This window comes from Phascolarctos cinereus, unplaced genomic scaffold (assembly GCF_003287225.1).
Source record: "Phascolarctos cinereus isolate Bilbo 61053 unplaced genomic scaffold, phaCin_HiC Scaffold_5;HRSCAF=322, whole genome shotgun sequence".
Classification (NCBI taxonomy): Eukaryota; Metazoa; Chordata; class Mammalia; order Diprotodontia; family Phascolarctidae; genus Phascolarctos; species Phascolarctos cinereus.
In genome coordinates this window covers 260,661,212-260,676,057 of record NW_027555958.1, presented here as the reverse complement: position 1 = coordinate 260,676,057, position 14,846 = coordinate 260,661,212, and the positions used below count along the sequence as shown (strand labels likewise).

At 36.1% G+C, this 14,846-nt stretch overlaps 1 protein-coding gene across 3 annotated transcripts in view; it reads left to right on the top strand.

Annotated features, from left to right (window-relative positions):
* The window catches only part of ARHGAP44 (Rho GTPase activating protein 44), a 149,452-nt gene that overhangs the window by 44,844 nt on the left and 89,762 nt on the right, over positions 1-14,846 (top strand). The gene's annotated exons all lie outside the window — the stretch shown is intronic.

Here is a 14,846-nt window from a genome sequence, read left to right as displayed (position 1 = left end):
TGTTCTGTTAAGTTGAAGGCTAATTCATGCTGCTAATCAGTTATAGTTCTTGAAAGAAGCAGTTGTTTATACCTTGAGACATTACTGGGGTCTAAAGCATCCTACAAACTTCAACAATGCGTGCTTTCAGAATTTAAAAAAAAAATTTAGTTTTAGTTTTCAACATTCACTTCCATAAGATTTTGAGTTCCAAATTTTCTCTCCATCTCTCCTCTCCCCCCAGCTCAAGATGGCATGCAATTTGATATAGGCTCTACATACACATTCATAGCGAACCTATTTTCACATTAGTCACATTGTAAAAAAGAATTAGAACTAATGGGAGAAACCATAAGAAAGAAGAAACAAACAAAAAAGAGAAAAAGCAGATAATATACTTTGATCTGCATTCAGACTCCATTTTTTCAGGATATGGACAGCATTTTCCATCATGAGTCTTTTAGAGTTGTCTTGGATCCTTGCATTGCTAAGAAGAGATGACTATCAAAGTTATTCATCACGCATTGTGGCTATTACTGTGTTACAGTGTTCTGGTTCTGCTCATTTCATTCAGCATCAGTTCATTCAAGTCTTTCCAGGTTTTTCTGAAGTCTGCCTGCTCATGATTTCTTATAGCACAATAGTATTCCATTACATTCACATACCACAACTTGTTCAACCATTCCCCAATTGATAGGCATCCCCTCAATTTCCAATTCTTTGCCACCACAAAAAGAGCTGCTGTAAATATTTTTGTATATGTGGATCCTTTTTCCATTTTTATGATCTCTTTGGGATACAGCCCTAGAAGTGCTGTTGCTGGGTCAAAGGGTATGCACATTTTTATAGCCCTTTGGGCATAGTTCCAAATTGCTCTCCAGAATGGTTGGATCAGCTTAGAACTCCACCAACAATGCATTAGTGTTCCAATTTTCCCACATCTTCTCCAGCTTTCATCATTTTCCTGTTTTGTCATGTTAGCCATGATGTGGCATGATGTGGCACCTCAGAGTTGTTTTTATTTGCATTTCTCTAATCAATAGTGATTCACAGCATTTTTTCATATGACTATAGATAGCTTTAATTTCTTCATCTGAAAATTGCCTGTTCATGTCCTTTGACCATTTACCAATTGTGGAATGACTTGTACTCTTATAAATTTGACTCCATTCTCTATATATTTTAGAAATGAGGCCCTTATTAGAGAGACTGGTGATAAAAATTCTTTTCCAGTTTTCTGCTTCCCTCCTAATCTTGGTTGCATTGGCTTTGTTTGTTCAAAAACTTTTCAATTTAATATAATCAAAATTATCCATTTTACATTTCATAATATTTTCTATCTCCTCTTTGGTCACAAATTCTTTTCTTCTCCATAAATACGCCAGGTAAACTATTCCTTGCTTTCCCAGTTTGCTTATGGTATCCTTTATATCTAAATTGTGTACCCATTTTGATTTTATTTTGGTATACAGAATTTCCACATCACTGAATGACTTCCCCTTTTTTCCCAAATACATAAGCTACTTTGTAAGTTGCTTCAGTGGCATTATTTCCAGGTCTTATTGCTACTTGAAAGAATTGTCTTTGCTTTTGCTTTTCATCTTTTAATTTCTGCAATACTACCTTTTGTGCTGCTCCCTCTAAAACATTTGTGGTCCTTATGAGTGTTATAATGCTAATGAGCATTGAATTTCTTTAATGTTGATATTGCATTATCACAAAGCAAGCAAATCTTATCTTTAGCAGAAACAAGATAATATTGCAGTTCCCAATCCTCATTAAAAAATCTGTTTTCTTCTTTCAGTGTTCTCTTGATCTTCTTTGACATGATGGGCTGTTAAGCAGATAGAATTTTAAAAAATACTGTCAAGCTATGCAACTATTCACAAATTCCACTTCAAACAGAAACACACTGTACCATTGTCAAAAGATGAAAACAGACTGGTGTACTGAACCCCTGTAAATACTAACCAACCAGCCTCATGCAGTGATGGCTCCAGTCAGATGGGGGAAGTGAGAACTAAATAATAAGCATAGCAGCTGTCAGTTTTACCCTTATGGCTTACTAATGTTTTAATTGTGCTGGTCAATTTAGGAGGGTTATTTCATTGAAACTTATTTTATTCTTTGGTATTTTAAACATGTTCATTTTAAAAATAAAAAAGACAAAATACAAACAAAAATATATTAATAAAAATAAAAAATTTGTTCTGTAAAATTTGGATTCAGTCAAAAGAGCACATTTAAAGACCTAGGCAGCATGTGGCCTTAAGGCTGGAGGTTCCCCACCCCTGACCTTGATATTCTTGACCTTTTGTTCTTGCAGATGAATTTTGTTATTATTTTTTCTAGTTCTAGAAAATAAGTCTTTGGTAGTTTGATTGGTATGCCACTAAATAAGTAAATTAATTTAGATGGAGTTGTTAGTCTTATTATATTGGTCTGGCCTACCCATGAGCAGTAATATATCTTTAGTTGCTTAGATCTGTCATTATTTGCATGAAAAGTTATTTGTAATTATGTTCATATAGTCCCTGGCTTTTTCTTGACAGGTAGGCTCCTAAGTATTTTATATTGTCTGGAGTTATTTTAAATGGAATTTCTCTTTCTATCTCTTCCCATTGTGTTTTAATGGTAATACATAGAAATGCTGATGGTTTGTGTGTATTTATTTTATATGGTGAAATTTTACTAAAATTGTTGTTTCAACTAGTTTTTTAATTGATATACTTAAGTATACCATCATATCATCTGCAAAGAGAGATACTTTTGTTTCCTCATTGACTGTTCTTATTCCTTCAATTTCTTTTCTCATCCCATTGCTATAGCCAGCATTTCTAGCACAGTTTTGAATAATAGAGGTGATAATGGACATTCTTACTTCACCCCGATCCTATTAGGAAGTCTTCTAGTTCATCCTCATTACAGATAATTGTTTTAGATAGACACTACTTATCATTTTAAGAAAGGTTGCATTTGTTTCTATGCTTTCTAGTGCTTTTAATAGGAATTGGTGGTTGAATTTTGTCAAAAGCTTTTCCACATCTATTAATATACTCCTATGGTTTTTGTGTTTTTTCTGATCGATATATAAGTTATGCTGGTAGTTTTCCTAATATTGAACCAGTCCTGCATTTTCTGGTAAAATCCCACCTAATCATAGTGAATTATTCTTGTGATATATTGCTGTAATCTCCTTGCTAGTATTTTATTTAAAATTTTTACATCAATATTCATTAGGGATATTGGCCTTCAATTTTCTTTCTCTGTTTTTGCTCTCTCTAGTTTAGGGATCAAAACCGTATTGTGTCATAGAAGGAATTTGATAGAATGCCTTCTTTATTTATTTTTTCATATACTTTATATAGTATTTGAATTGATTAAATGTTAGTATTAAATATAGTATTCTAATTGATTAAATGTTAAATGTTTAGTAGAATTTACTTGTAAATTCATCTGGTCCTGGAAATTTTGGGAGAGGGAGATGGAGCTCATTTACAGCTTGTTCAATTTCCTTTTCTAAGATAGGGTTATTTAAGTTTCTTCTGTTAATCTGAGCAATTATATTTTGCTAAATATTCATCCATTTCACTGAAGTTATCAGTTTTATTGGCATGTAATCAGGCAAAATAGCTCCTAATAGTTGCTTCATTGGTGGTGAATTTGCCTTTTTATTTTTGATACCAGTAATTTGGTTTTCTTTCTTTTTTTTTTAAATCAAATTAACCAATGCTTTATCTCTTTTGTTGGGTTTCTCCCCATAAAATGAGGTCCTAGTTTTATATATTAGTTCCATGGTTTCTTTGCTTTTTTACATTCAATTTTGTTCACTCTCCCTCAATTTTCAAAATTTCTGTTTTTGGTATTTAATTGAAAAACTTTAATTATTTTTCTAGTTTTTTAGTTAAATGCCCAATTCATTGATCTACTCTTTCTCTTTATTATTGAGGTAAACATTTAGAGATATAAATTTTACCCTAAGTACATCCCATAGATTTTCTATGTTGCCTCATTGTTGTCATTATCTCTAATGAAAGCATTGATTATTTCTGTGATTTGTTCTTTGACCCACTCATTCTTTGAGATTAGATCATTTATTTTCCAATTAATTTTAATCAATACTTCCAAAACCCTTTACCAAATGTAGTTTTTATTGTATTATATTCAGAAAATAGTGCATTTTATTAGTTTATCATCATCGTTATTTCTGCTTTTCTACATTTGTTTATGAGGTTTTTGTACACTAATACATGGTCAATTTTTATGAAGGTAGAGAAAAGGTATACTCCTTTCTATTCCCATTAAATTATCTCTTCAGGTCTACCATATCTAACTTTTCTAAAATTCTATTCATTGATTTAACCTCTTTCTTATCTATTTTATGGTTAGATTTATCTAGTTCTGAAATGGAAAAATTGAGGTCCCCCCACTGGTAAAGTTCTTCTATTTCCTCTTTCATTTAACTTTTCCTCTAAGAATCTGGATGCTTTGCCATTTGATGCATATGTGTTTAGTATTGATATTACTTCATTGTCTGTAGTACTTTTTAAAAAAATCTGTAGTACTTTTTGACAAAATTAGTTTCCCTGATTATGTCTTTTAATTAGGTCTATTTTTGCTTTTGCTTTGTCTGAAATCACGATTATAACCCCTGCCTTTTTACCTCAGCTGAAGCATAATAGATTCTGCTCCAGCTCCTTAGTTTAGCTCTGTGTTTGTATCTTTTTCTTTCAAGTGTGTTTCTTCTGAACAACATACTGTTAGATTCTGGTTTTTAATCTGTTCTGCTATCCACTTCTCTCTTATGGGAAAGTTCATCCCATTCAGATTTGCAGTTTTGATTGTTAACTATGTGCTTCCCTCTGTCCTATTTTCTTCTGTTTATACTTCTCTCTCTCTATCTCCCTTCAGTTGTTTTTTTCTGACTAGTGCCTCCTTAAAGTCTTTGAAAACCTGTAGAGTGTGTGTGTGTGTGTGTGTGTGTGTGTGTGTGTGTGTGTGTTCTTCCCTCTTTGAACTAGTTCAGATGAGAATTTGGTTCAAGTGTTGTTCCCCCCATTTCCTCCACCATTGTAAAAATTCTTCCTTTTTCAACTCTTTTGCATTAGATAATTTTCTCCATTCTTTCTCTCCCTTCTCCCTTCTCTTAATGCATCCCTCTTCTTCACCCTTCCATTTTTTTAGATCATTCCAACATAATCAGTTCACACTTATACCCTCTGTCTGTGTAAATACCTTCAAACTCCTCTAATAATGATAAAGTTCTTAAGAGTTACATCTTCTTCCAGTAGAGGAATGTAAACAATTTTTACCTTTTTTGGTTCTCTTGAGTTTTATGTTTGAAAGTTAAGTTTTCTATTTATCTCTGATCTTTTCCTTAGGAATGCTTGAAAGTTCTCTATTTCATTAAATATCCATTTCACCCCTGAAATTTATTCAGTTTTTTGGGGGGTAGGTTATTCTTGGTTGTAATTCTAGCTCTTTTGCTGTAAGAAATACCATATTTTAAGCCCTCCTTTACCATGGTAACTGCTAAATTTTGTGTGGTCCTGATTTTAGCTTCAAAGTATTTGAATGATCCCTTTCTGGCTGCTTTCAGTATTCTCTGCTTGAACACCTGGGAGCTCTGGAATTTGGTTATGATATTCCTGGGAGTTTTCATTTTGAGATCTCTTTCGGGAGATGATTGATATATCCTTTCAATTTCTATTTTACCCTCTGTATCTAAGATGTCAGGGCAGTTTTCCTTTAAATTTCTTGAAATATAATGTCTAGGGTAATTACGGCTTTCAGGTGGTCCAGTAATTCTTAAATTATCTCTCCTCTGTTTTCCCAGTCATTTTTAATGAGATATTTCACATTTTCTTCTATTATTTTATTCTTTTGACTTTGTTTTATTGTTTGTTGATGTCTCATGTAATCAGTAGCTTCCACTTCCCAATTTTAATTTTTAAGGAATTATTTCTTCAGTGACATTTTATACCTCTTTTACCATTTGGCCATTCTGCTTTTCAAGGAGTTCTTTTCTTCAGTGCGGCTTTGTACCTTGTTTGCCATTTGGCCAATTTTTTTTTAAGGTGTTAACTTCTTTAGTATTTTTTGTACCTCTTTCACCAAACTGTTAATTCTCTTTTCATAATTTTCTTTCATCGCTCTCATTTCTTTTCCTAATTTTTCCTGTGCAACTCTTATTTTATTTTTAAAATAATTTTGTTCTTTTTGGACTTGTGTCCAGTTTGCATTTTTTCTTTGTGTCTTTGCATGTAGCTTTTTCACATTGTTTTCTTCTGCATTTGTGTTTTGATTTCCCCTGTCATCATAATAGCTTTCCATGGTCAAGTTCTTTTGTTGTTGTTGATTGCTCCTTTTTTCAGCCTCTTTCTTCACTTTGAACTTTATGTTAAAATTGGGTTCTGTTTATCTTGGGAAAGGATGGGGAAGGACTGCCCAAGCTTCAAGTTTTTTGACACTGCTGTTTTTCACAGTTAGTTCTGTATGTTTGTAAGTTTTCAGTGCTTCCTAAGTGGTGTGATCCAGAAAGAGTTGTGGTCAGTGCTTTCCTAGTCTGTGCTCTTGTCCTTAGCCAAGAGGGATCCCTGATGCCTTGCAATGGCAAGTACTACTGCTCCCCACATCCTTGCTACTTTGTAACAATAAGTGCTGTTGCTCCTCAAGGCCCCTGCTCTTTTGTGACTGCAGGCACTAACGTTTCTCTCCATTCTGGAACTGCAACTCAGAAGTGGATATAAGCAACGGAGTTTTCATACAGTGTCCAGTACTGTGCCCAGTGCCAGCACAGGGGGTCCCCTCTAATCTCTTTCTGACCACTTTTCCAATCCCCTTACTTTTCCTGGGCTGAGAGCTCCCAAAGTTCCTGCTGCTGCTGCTGTTATCACCTTCCAAGGCCTAATGCTATTTGTTGCCACTTGTGCACTCTGGGCCAGTCCCTACCCCAGTGTCACAGACCTCTCCTTCCAAACTCCTAAGTTGTCTCAACCTGGAAAAATGTCTCACATTAACCTTTGATTGAATGTTCCACTGAAGAATTCAATTTGTGGTATTATTTAATTTTTTGAGGGAAATATTTGGAGAGCTGGGCCGTAGTGTTTCCTCTCCTCTGCCATCTTGTTCTCACCTCCTATTCAGTTCAGTATTAAGCACCTACAAAGTGTAATGCATATAGTACTTACTCTCTAACAGCTTATGTGCTACTTGGAGGATATAATATATAGCAACCAACAAGCAGTTATTTAGCACCTATAATATGCCAGGAACTATGCTAGACACTAGAGATTTTATTTTTGGACAAACATGATAGGGAAATTCAGAAGCTGCTAAACAAAAAATACTCCAAGAATTCCATAGAGTTTACCAGCAGGGCAGTTTGTCTGTCTCTAAGAAGGCAACATTTAACTCCATCAGAAGTAAAGTGCAAGCAAAGCTTAGAGAGATCCATGATTCTTGGGTCAGCACATGGTATTCAGTTTTATGCTGATAGTAACAACCCAAAACACTTCTGTGATGCCCTGAAGACTATTTAAAGGCCAGAGACCTTTGGTGTATTTCAACTCCTCAGCCCTGATAGAGCCACACTAATCAATGATAAGAACATGATCCTGGAGAGATGGGCTAAACACTTCCATAGTACTCTCAATAGACTGTCATCAACCAATGCTGAAGCCATTGATTGCATGTCTCAGGTTGAAGTCAATTCCTCTCTAGCCAAACTTCCACCTGAAGAAGAGGAATGTCATTAGGCTCCTCTCAGGTGGAAAAACACAGTGCTGATTCCATCCCAGCAGAGATCTATAAGACATATAGAAGCTGACTGAAATCTTCCAGCTTATATGGCAAGAAAAGGTTATCATTTAGGAGGTCACGGATGCCTCTGTGTTCACCTCCATAGTGAAATTTTGGTAGCCCAGAGAAGTTCATCAGTATTGTATGCCAGTTTCATGATGGCAAACTTGCACAGGTTCTGGATCATGGATGTTGCTCTCATACTTTCCCAATCACCAGTGGAATGAAGCAGGGCTGTGTGCTTACTCCCATGTTTTTAGCATGATGTTTCAACTTCTCTTAACCATTTTTACTTTATTCTTACTGGTCATTCTCTTTGGCAGAGGAAGCAGAAACTAACAAGGCTTGGACAGTTCATCCTTTTCCCTGCCTTCCATTATTGGCCCATCTACTCTGCTGCTGTCTTCTTTAACCTTCCATTTCCTCCCAACATAGAGAAAACAAATGGGTTCTATATAGCTTTATATGGAACCCATTTGTTTTCTCTAGCATTCATTTAAAGCCTTAATAAGCTTATTCTCAGCTTTAATATCTATGATATTACTCATTATATGTTAGTATTTTCTATTTACCTTCCCTTCCCTTCCCTTCCCTTGCTTCCATCTTCTCTATGTCTGTTTTAAATGTGTTCATCACTGAGTTGCCTGTGCATCTACATTGGTTTCTTTAAACCGATTCCCTTTTTCTTCATCAGTAGAATCATGAGTTTATGTTATTAGAACTTTATTCTTGAGAGTTGCCCATCCCTATTGGGTCTAATTCCCTGGTAGTATTTTAGACCGTTGGCTCTTACCTATCCTCTCTATGAAATCTTTTCTCATCAATTCTAAGACAGTGATAGTTTTTTCTCATCATTTTAGTTTTAACAACCAATTTATCCTTTGCAATCAAAATGAGATCCAGCATTACTACTCTCCATGTCACTTCTTTTATCTTTTGAAGGATCATTAATACAAGGCAAGAATCTATTGAGTTTTGAGTAAAGAGCTCCAACAAACATCAGCATAGTTGAAGTCCCTAATTATATCTTTGTGCCAGCTTTGTGAATGTTTTTAGAAACCTTGTCAGTTTCCATCTTTTCATACATGAAAATATTCATTTTGTTTCTCTCTGCATATATTCTTAAACTAATATTCTCTACCATGTTTCCTTCTTATGCAATTTCTGAATTTTCTCTTGTGAGTATAGCTTCTTTTTTTTTTTGCCTTTTTTTGGTGAGGCAATTGGGGTTAAGTGACTTGCCCAGGGTCACACAGCTAGTAAGTGTCATGTGTCTGAGGCCATATTTGAACTCGGGTCCTCCTGACTTCAAGGCTGGAGCTCTATCCACTGCACCACCTAGCTGCCCCATGAGTATAGCTTCTTATATAGTGCTATTCTTTTGTCCTTTTGACCTGTTTGATTCCTTTTAAAATGTCATGTATCTTCCAATAGTCATATTCTAGCCATAGATTCATAGGACTTAGAACTGGAAAGGATCTTAGAGTTCATCTGTTTCAATACCCACCATCATTCAAAAGATGTGGAAACTGAGGTTTAGAGACATTAAATGATTCTTCCAAGGTTATATAGATAGCAAGCAGAAGAGGGAAGAATCAAATCTAGGTCTTCTGATTCTAACTCAAAATAGTCCTACCACTGCATAGCAGCTACCATAATACTGAGGCTGAGTTAGTCTTTTGAGATTGAATTTGATAGATCAGGTTGTATTATGCCCTTTAATTCACCTTGTTTATTTCCAATACCCAAATAGTAAATATTTTTATATAGATATGGGATTGTGATTTTTGAAAACTATTTAGCTTTTTAAAAGACATATATAGAAGTGAAAAAAGCACAGAAAACAAAGAGGGATTATATGTGTGTCATGGTAGAGTGCTAAAGCTTAGAAAAACTGCCATGGAAAGAACTAGGGACAACAAAAAAAGGTTAATTATAGCTATGTTGAGAAAAAGTGAAGGATCAGAGGAGAGATAGAACTGCATCTTAGATGGATGGGATAAATACAACAGATGTTGGGGAGAAGGTAGAACTCCTCAACTATTATTTTGCTCCTATTTCCCTTTTACAAACCCTCAGAACAGAACCAGTCCACCTCAATGTTTCCTCTTGCTTTCCTATTTAAATTCCTCAATACCCTTTGAAGACATTCAGGTTCTGTAGGGGCATTTGTTTCTGTCCCCCCCATTAGAATGTTAGCATTACATTATTGTATCACCCCTCCCAGTTGTTCATACCAATTTACTTTTCTAGGTTTCTTTGGACTTTTTTGTTTGTATTTCAAAGATCCTACTCAGCTCTATTCTTTTCATCTGAAATGCTTTGAAAAGTCCTCTATTTCATGAAATTTCAACTTTTTTTTGCCTGTGGAATTATACTCAGCTTTTCAGGATAAGTTATTTTTGGTTGTAAGCCTATCTTGTTTACTCTTTTGGATTATGTATCCCAAGGTCTCTTCTGGCTTATATTAGAAGCTACCCAGTCTTATGTTAATTTTGACTGTCCTTTTTTGGTACCTGGCTTCTTATAATATTTTTTTCTTCTACAGAGGGGGCCTTGATTTTGGCTATGACATTCCTGAGACTTTCAGGAGGTAATAAGTGGATTCTTTCTATCTTCATTTTGCACTCTCATTCTAATAGTTCTGTCAGTTTTCATTCATGATGTGAAATATAGTGGCCAGGGTTTTTTTTTTAAATCATGGTTTTCATTTGACAATGTTTCTTAAATTATCCTTCCTTGATGTATTTTCTAGTTTTTTTAATATGATATACTACATTTTCTTTTATTCCTTCAACTTAAAAAAAATGTGTTCTGATATTTTTTTTTTGTCTCACAGACTTATTAGTTTCTGTTTGACTTATTATAGATTTTAAAGGGTTTATTACTTGTATAAGTTTCACCACTTTCTCTTTTCAACTCTTTATTCTCCTTCCAATTCTTTCCTCTAGAGCTTTTATTTTTTCTCTTGCTTCATTTTTTCTAAGTATTTCTGTAGTCCTTGCGGTAAATCCATTTTTTTTTCCTTTTTGTTTCATCTTGTACTTGTAATAGAGTTACTCTCTTCATTTTGGGAGGAGGGAATCTCTACGATATTTTTTTTCTTAATACTAGTTGGGGTCTTCTTTGGTTTACTTATCTCTCTAGCTTTATTTCCTAAATTAGAGCTTTGCGCCAGGATGAGTCTATGCCCCCTGCTGCATTTTTGGGTGGACAACCCTGCTTAGTCTCACCCTTGTTCAACTGGGTTAGGCCCTTCTAGATCTTTGAGGTTCAGAGTGCTGGGTTTTAAAGGCCCTCCAATGCATTTCATGTCAGGTCAGATTAATAAAGATTTGTTAAGTGCTTGACATATACTTATGCCAAGAACTTTGCTAAGTGCTAGGATATAAATGCCAGCAAAAACAAAGATAATACCTGCTCTTGAGGAACTTATATTTTAATGGAGAAAGGCATCACATAAACAGGAGTTGAAAAGGTGTTTTTTTTTGGGGGGCGGGGAGGTAGCAAAGTACGGAGAATCAGAAGCAGAACTGGGAGAAGAGTAGAAGATGATTGTCCTGATTCCTTCCACAACATGGAAGTCCTGGGAAGAACTTACCAATGGGAGAAGGCACAAGGATGTTCCAGGGTGAGAAGGTCACAGGTACTGAAGGAACTTTCACAATGAGAAGGATCAGAATCAGAGCTGGAAGAGGACAGAGTTGTAGGGATTTCAGAGCTCCTGGGCCTGGAGTGTCTTAGTCACCCTAGAACCATCATGCTCCAAGTATTGCCTCATTGCACTGGTTCTATCATTCTGTGGCTTCTAAGGTCCTTACCATGGGGCTTTTTGGCCACCATGGATGTTTCTTGGGGCAACTCTGCTGCCTATAAGTGTCTCTGGCCCATGTCCCATCGTGCTAGGAGGGCTATTTGCCTATGCTGGCAGTGGCTTTACAGCTGTTACCCCCCTCCCTTTCCTATTCCTCACAGGCTTCTGGTTAACTTCTTGTGCAGTTCTGGCATACTTACTTACTATGGTTTCTTTTCTTTTCTTTTTTTAGGCAATTGGGGTTAAGTGACTTGGCCAGGGTCACACAGCTAGTGTCAAGTGTTTGGTCTGAGGCCGGATTTGAACTCAGGTCCTCCTGACTTCAGGGCCAGTGCTCTATCCTCTGAGCCACTTAGCTGCCCCCCTTACTATAATTTCTTGTTGGACTTCTTGATCATTATTCAGCGTGGTATAAAGTTCAGATTTTTGTTAAAATAGGTATATAGGATCTGGGATGGTCTGCTTCCATTTACATAGCCATTTTGGTTGAAAGTGCCTATTCCTTCATTCTTCCTACATTGTACCACTTGATTGATTGATTTTCTTTATGATATTCTACTCTTTCCACTACAAATATTATTCTCTTTTCCTCAAGGAGTTTACATTCAACATCACATAAACACATAAGTAAATACAGCATAATTTGAAGACAGAGAGGATTTAACAACTGAGGGCATCAGGAAAGGCTTCTTATAGGGATATCATGTGATGGAAATTAAAAATCCTAAATGGTACAATTAACGAGAGAGTAAATTTACTTTTTGAGAAAGGGCTGCAAGACTAGCTTTTATGATATCTCCTGCTTAAAATCCCAGAAGTCAAAAAGGATCATGTCATGGTCTGTATTTATACTGAATTTATACTGTATTTATACTGAAAATCAAGATCATGCAAAGTTTTGCTGTTGTGCACTGTAGGAGGTTTCTGTCTTCTTAGGGAAGCATGTGGGATAACTCATGCAAAGTAATAGAAGCAGGAGATAGAACACTGAGTTTGAGGAATGTCAGGTGGGTCAGTTTGACTGTATCGCAAGTATGCTGTGGCCTCAGTGTTCTGGAATCAGGATCCATCTTCCCCATCAGGGTTCTAGAATACCCTAAGGAATAGGGGCATCTTTTCTCTAATGTTTTCAACTTGAACTCTGACTGTCTGTTTTCTTCCCACTGTTAAGTGCCAGTGCCAAAAATCGCAGTTCCATTTAACCAGTTAGCATCAATTAGATTTTACAAAAGCAGTTCCATTTAACCAGTTAGCATCAATTAGATTTTACAAAAGAGATATTTACTTCAAAGATATATGACAAAAGTACAACTATTTCCCACCACAACTTAGAGGCATACTCTCTCCTTATCCTACCTCCTTCTCTCAATTTCTACCAAGTTCATGTTGAAATATAGCTTCCAGGCTGGATAAGCCCTTGTTTCAGTAGTTACTAAGAGTAACTGAAGGTTACTCCTTATTTCTGGAACATAAATGCTTAATTGCTTCAAAACCCAAACATAGGCCTACCACTCTCCCTCCACCTAAAATGGAAACATGAAGGCAGGAAAAGAACCTAGACCTGTATTCATAGTTCCACATGGTTCTAGAGGGGAGAAGGCCCCTGTTCTCTCCCTTTACAGTATTGTCTTTCACTGGATTCTGTCTGCCAGGTCAAACCAAGATCAGACAGTAGATGAGTCTGACTGGCTTTTTAGAAGGGCTAATCAAAGCCTCCTAATCATTCTATAATTAGCTGAACAGAAGTAGTTATGGAATTTCCACATGTGGACCACAGTTTCTCCAAGGCACTTCCATTATACTTTGTCACAGTTCTCCTAGGAGCAGGTTCCCTAACCTCTTCTGCATGATGAGACATTGTTAAGTCATGCTGTGCATGTAACCCTTTTCCACTTGGAATGTAGTATATTACTAGAAAATAAATTCTGGAAAGGAAATCTGGAGCCAGATTGTGAAGGGTTCTAAAGGGCAAGCTCTAAAGTATTAATACTTTATCCAAAAGATAATAGTGAGCCACTGAAGATTCTTGAGCAGGAGAGTCAAACTCATACTTAGAAAGTTATTTGGGGAGCTGAGTTGATAGGTACTATCAGCTTCCCCTTGATTCTTGTTAAATTATGAGAGTGACCAGCTCATTAAGAAGCCTAGAATTAGTCACACCTTAGGAGAAGACCCAAACCACAGGAGAAAGGCCCTTTCTGGTTTACGGTAGATACAATCCTCATGGGTTCCTTAAGTGGTATGAAGGGCTCCAAAATTAAGGCAATGGAGATCATACTGGGGCCTCAGATAAAAACAGATAAATTCTGTGAAGAGGAGGGCAGTGAAAAGCCAGAAAAGGCAGAAGTATTAATTTTCAGAAGTAGACACTGTCGCTTAAGAGCAAGAGAGCTGATTGAGTGTATCATCAGATGATACTCACCAGCTACCCCAAGTAGAACTTCAGAAGTACAGAAGGCAGTAGCCTTCCTAAATGTCTATTCAGGGGGGAAAAGTGAAAAGTCCTCTACTAGTTTTATTGATTTTACAAAAATAAATTTTGTTTCTTAGAGTTTTATAAAAGTTTCTTGTTTGCTTTTGGAGCTGTGAAGAGGATGGCTTAACACAGGGAAGGCCTATAAGGGAGCTTAATTAGGAGGCTCTTGCAACAATTGAGGCAAATGGTAATAAATACAAATCTAAATAGTATCTGTACAAGAATTTTCTCAACCATATAGGTGACAGATGATTATCCAGCCTTTGTTTGACTACCTCTAGTGAGGGGGAACTCACTACTTCCCAGGAAAGCCCATTCCATTTTGGGGTAGATTTATTGGGAAGTTTTTCCTGAAATCAAACCTGAATTTGTCTCTGATACTTCCACCAACTATTTTGTTGGCATGTTCTTCATTGGAATGGGATTTTTGTGTATATTTTTGAAAAAATCTTACTCACTTAAAGTACCATACCCATGGAGCTCTAAGACTAATAGCAAGGGTGAATGTTGCATATTTTTTCAATTTTTAGGATATTGTTATCCTGGTGCTCTTTCTAAAGTCAAATATTTCCCCTGTAATTGAAAATTATTCACAAATTGGCCAGGTTCTTTGAAATTCTTCTCCATGAGAGAGGTAGAAAATAGTATTCTTTGTTTTTCTGAAGATAAAACTGAGGAGGATTAGTGCCAGTGCTACAAGGATTTGATCCCCCAACTCCTGACGATACATTTCTACCTCTTGCTTTAAAAACAGGGCAGCATTGTGGCCTGGCCAGC